A 6,000-nucleotide genomic window follows, 5' to 3' on the forward strand; every position below is an offset into this window, starting at 1 on the left:
CTCTATTTTGACATTGACAGTTTGATTATAATGTGTCTCAGTTTGAATTTCTTTGATTTCATCATAGTTAGAGTCCACTAGGCTTCTCAAATCTAAATGTACATTTTCTTCCCCCAATTTTGGGAAGTTTTTGACAATTATTATTATTTTTTTAAGCTTACAGCCTCTTTCTCTTTCTATTATTTCAGGATTTGGGTAATGTGCATAATGTTGGCCTGTTTAAAGTTGTCCTATAAGTCTCTTAGGGTATCTTAACTCTTTCCCTTTCTTTTTATGCTTTGATGGGATAATTTCAAATGATCTATCTTCAAATTTGCAGATTCTTTCTTATATTTGATCAGGTTTTTGTTGAATCCCTCTCATGAATTTTTCAATTCTGTTATTGTATTTTCCAGCTTCAAAATTTGTTTCATTATTGCTTTTATTTTTTTCATTTTTGTTGATATTCTGATTTTGTTAATTGTTTTCTTTGTTGATATTATTTATTTGTTCACTGTCTTACTGAGCTTTTGATCATCTTTATGATGGTTATTTTGAATTCTCTTTCGGTAATTCATACTCCTCCTTCTGTAGGGTTGGTTTCTGGAAAATTATATTGTTCCTTTGTGCCAGGTTTTTCTTTCTTCATATGTCCGGTAACTTTGTGCTAGGCTCTGCACATTTGAAAACAAACAGCTCCTCTATCACCTCTTACAGACAATCTTCCGACAGATAAAGAACTTCCCCAATCAGTCCAGCTAGAGACTCTGGGGCCCTTTGAACATTTCCAGGATATGAATTTCCTCTGGACTTGTGCTAGTAAATTCATAATTAGAGAGACTTGCAGGTTTGTTTTTTTCCCCCCAGGCTCTCATGATCAGTTGCTCCCTCTAATGTACATGTACAGTACTGCAAATTCTCTGGACTGCCACAAAGTTCCTTACCATTTTGTTCTCAACAGCCTCTATGCTGCTGGCATATGCTGGGTTCTGTCAGTGCTCTGCCTCAGGTGAGACAGAAACTAGACTTTCAGTCAGGCCACTCAAAAAACCTGAATATTGGACACATGCATCCAATCTTTCTTCCCAGGGAGCATCCAGGAGTTGGTGGTTTTCCTCCTACTTATAGTAGGTCTCCATCCTAGAACTCTTTCCTATCAACATGAGATTCAGGGAAGACAGAAACCAGGCCCTGTGCAGTCCCTCAAAACATCTGAACTTTGAATATTGATTTTTGATTCAGTCTGTCTTCCTTTCTAATAGAGAATCCTGTTCTGTAAATTCTTACTAAATACTATTTTAGTTGCATCCTGCAAATTTTAATATGTTGTACTTTCATTTTCATCTAGTTTCAAATACTTTTTAGATTTCATTATTTGTTTAACCTTGGACTCATTCTTTAGAATTGTGTTATTTATTTCCCAAGCATTTGAGGATCCTCAATTTTTTTTTGTTATTGATTTCTATTTTAATTCTATTTTGATGAAAAAAATATATTTTGTATGGCTTGAATCTTTTTCAATTTATTTATTGAAAATATTTAAAGCACAGAATAGGGTCTATATAAATGCTCCATGTGCACATAAAAAAGATGTATATTCTGCTGCTGTTCTTGTTTGGACTACTGTATAAATATGAATTAGGCAAAATTGGTTGATAGTGTTGTTCAAGTCTTCTATAGTTTATTTTGATTTTCTGTCTCTACTTATACTATCCATTATGAGACAGAAATATTGAAATCTCTAACTGTATTTGAAGATTTGTCTACAATAAGATTTCTCCTTGCAGTTCTGTCAGTTTTGCTTTAGATACTTTAAAACTCTCCTGTTAAGTGCATACACAAGATTGTTATCTTTATGAATTGACCACCTTACCTTAAATGATTCTTTTTATTCCTGGTTAGAAACTTCGGTCTGAAGTCTCCTTAATCTGATACTAATATTACTATTCCAACTTTCTTTGATCAATGTTAACATTATATATTTTCCAAGCTTTTACCTTTATGGGTTTTTTTTTTTTTAAGATTTTATTTATTTATTCATGACAGACACACACAGAGAGAGAGAGAGAGAGAGGCAGAGGCACAGGCAGAGGGGGAAGCAGGCTCCATGCAGGGAGCCTGACATGGGACTCGATCCCAGGTCTCCAGGATCACACCCTGGGCCAAAGGCAGCGCTAAACCACTGAGCCACCAGGGCTGCCCTACCTTTATGCTTGTACTCAAATGAGTTTTATAGGCCTAGGCATATATGGTCTAGGTTTTTAAATGCAATCTGATGATCTTAAAGAGAATTCAAATGAGTAATGATCACTACCTGCATCTGAAGAAATATCAAAGGGTAGAGGAAAGAACCACCCAAAAGGATTAGCAGGAACAATATCAGAAATCAGACAATGGCAAGAACAGCATCTGGAATCACTATCCAAACTCAAACCATCATATTACAGAGACCATCATGTTGAGTAAAAATGTTTTACCTTATGAGCATGAAAAAAAATTAAACTCAGATTAATGTTGTTCTGCTCCCATGTAGCAAACTTAAAAGGAAGTCCTGAAAGGATAAAATGGTTTCAAAAAACAAAGTTTAATAATATTTATAGGAATATAGAAATATCCAGCATCCGACAAGGTAAAATTCGTAACTGACATAAAATCAGAAATTATTAGAAATTCAAAGAGTCAGGAAAAGACAACTATAAAAGCCATATAAATACATAGAATTCCCTCTTTGTGCAGCTCTCTTTTTTCTGCTATTCTTCCCAGTGCCCAGTGTATACTAGCCTCCTTGGCTTCTCCAGATTCCAAGCTCTATCTCCTCAACTGCAGGAGACTATGGGTTCTGCATATGTTTCTCATATTGGACCTCTGGAAATTTTCTCTAGACAATAAGCTACAATCAATAGGGCTTGATTCATTTTCCCTGTCTTTTAGGGATCGTAGTTCTCCACTGCTTAATGTCCTGGGTTTCATTATTTCATATATTTTGTTTAGTTTTTTAGTTATTTGTCTTATTTTTAAAATATCTTTTGCCTCATAAATCTATTTGGATTAAATGGGAATTATGATCCTAAAATATTCTTTTATTTGTATGGTAAATCATTTTAAAAGTATACTTTTTCTTAGCATTTTGAATTGACGTTTTATCTTTCTTATTAATAAGTATTTTCATAAGCCACTTTTTTTCTGATGTACTCTCCCTTAAAAAATATGCCTAGTAAGGACTGGTATCTCTACATATATACAGAGATCTATATTTGTTTATTTATTCATGAGAGACACACACACACACACACACACACACACACACACAGAGAGAGAGAGGCAGAGACACAGGCAGAGGGAGAAGCAGGTTCTATACAGGGAGCCTGATGTGGGACTCGATCCCAGAACTCCAGGATCATGCCCTGGGCCGAAGGCAGGTGCTAAATCACTGAGCCACCCAGGAATCCCCTAGAGATCTATATATAGATCTCTACAAAATTCTTTTGATTTTTCTTATGGTGTCAGTGATTGCTATTAAAATCATAATCTAGACATAGAATGATAGAGTCAGAAGTACAGGCCATCTCAATCAGGTGTTTCTCTGTACCATGTTTTCTCTGTAGGTGAGGCCCCTTCACCAAGGCAAACTGCAAGTATCTGTCTTTCTACTTAAACCACCTCTGTGCCAGGGATATCCTATAAATAAACTCAGTGCTATTGTCCCCTGCTTCAGAGGTAAGCCTATACTTTTCTGATAGGTTTAGATGCTATTGAGGTAAAGCAGCCAAATATATATTTCGATTAAGAATCTTTACAAATCTCCATGAGCTTTCTTATCCTACTTATTTTAGGAGGTACTTCTATGTCTCATGGGGGAATGTTGTGTGATGGTATGGGAGAGTGTAGTCTCTTCATCTTTATATCTAGAAGAGATATACGCTGCACCGTTCACAGTTTTCAGAGCTGATACAGAAATTTCTAAATTATTGGGACTTAAATCTAAATTTTAATGTGAGGGTTGGATATCTGAGTACACATCTCACATTTCCTAGCAACTGTTTAAAGATTTAAATGGTTAATTATGTCTGAAAGTTTATGGGGAAACAGGTACAAACCTATCTTCCTTTTTTCCCCCTTGGTGCTATAATTAAAAAAGGAAAGCAAAGGGCATCTGGAAAACAAAATAAGTGTAGCATAATTAAATATCAAGTTTCAATAATAAAATGGTAAAAGTTATTATGGGTAAAACCAATGCTCTTTTGAACAATATGATAAGCAATTACAGAATATTAATCCACAGACAAATCAGAACTATGAAATCATTCTATTTTCATCCACATACAACAAGAGCTCTCCTAAGCAGAAGTGGGATAATTGAGGAGAAATGTGAACCAAGAGCATGTTTGCTAGACCAGAGGATGGTAGGTAAAGGATACCGAGCAAAACAATTTTTTTGGCCAATGTCTGTTTCAAGGGGATTATAGACAATGAACACTTTGTCCATTAATCTAAGTTACCTCAGTATTTTAACATCATAAAATATAGGGTGACAATAATTTTTTGTCCAAAGAGTATCTCAAGAATGAAAAGGTAGCATTATTGAGGTACCTGGATGGCTCAGTCAGTAAAGCATCTGACTCTTGGTTTTAGCTCAGATCATAATCTCAGGGTTGGATTCCATGTGCTCAGTGTGGAGTCTGCTTGAGAGTCTCTCCCTCTCCCTCTATTGCTTCTCTCTCTCTCGCTCTCTCTCAAATTAAATAAATAAAATCTTGGGAGGAAAAGATAGCACTATTAAAAGTTATACCAGACCTAAGTAAAAACCAGATCTTTTCTGAGTGAATCCATGTATGGTCGCCAAACTAAAACTCTACTTTGATTTGGATTCCTCTCACTCGGGAAACAACATATCAGATAAATTGCAAACTCTTCTTCCTAATATTCAGAGCTCTCCTTAATGTGACTCCATATCACCTATCACTCCATTGCTGTCAGGCTGTCCTGGGAAAGAATTAACATGAGATTTTCAGGGTGACTATCCTAGTAATGAATCATGGAAGTCTTCACTTCAGTCAACATCTCAGTGACTGTGAGTGTCAGATTATTAACTTCCATGGAAGGATAATGATAACTTTCTGGGCTCCCATCTGCATGTAATTTAAGGTACTTTTTTCCTACCAGGTCAGAGGAATAGAAAAGTGGGATCTTCTCTTCCTGGTTTGGGACAATTTATATAATCTAGGTATGATCTTAAGCAACGACTGGGAAAGCAATGTGTGGATTATGAGAAGTAGAGTTCAGCTCCCTGCATTAGCAAAAACTCAACAAAGTTTCAGGGGAATTCCCATGGGCTGAGGGATTCAGGCTGACTAGGAAATGTGAGTTAGAGGCAGTGAGATCCAAATCTAAACACCATCAGTTAGTGCTTATGTAATGGAGTAAGTGAGACCAGATTAAATGGGAAAGCTTTAGCTAGGATATAACAGGTGCCTTGGGATCACTCACTGTGGCCAAACAGGTTTACAAACAGTGGGCTAATTCTAATGATGAGCACACCTAAGGCTATTGATAACCATACTGCCCTAGCTCTGACATTCAAACTAGAATTGATTTGGAACATGTAGGTTCCTTGGGGATAAGGGTGAATGTATAGATCTGAGCAATTAGTGAAGAGGAAAGAGGACAGGAGCTAACAGCAACACATTTTGGGACAGATGGTGGATATTCAAAACCTAGTTACTCATGCATCAATAAAATAATTTCAAAAGCTACTTGGACTTTTTTTTGAGTACTTGTAAATACTATTGACAATAGACATTTTAAATTTAGCAGCTGATTCACTGACCTATTATAATTAGTTCTGGTAGCACCTGTTTATGATGAAAGACATATAGATTTAGTCAGACTCTTATCTTCTCTTCTGAAACCTTAATGCTGGAATCTCCTAACTCACAACTGGACTGTGAACATTGATTACTCTCACAGCTTGCACAGATATGGGTAATTGACTTGAATTTTTATTGACTGTGTGAAATGGGG

Source organism: Vulpes vulpes, chromosome 8 (genome assembly GCF_048418805.1).
Source record: "Vulpes vulpes isolate BD-2025 chromosome 8, VulVul3, whole genome shotgun sequence".
Lineage (NCBI taxonomy): Eukaryota > Metazoa > Chordata > Mammalia > Carnivora > Canidae > Vulpes > Vulpes vulpes.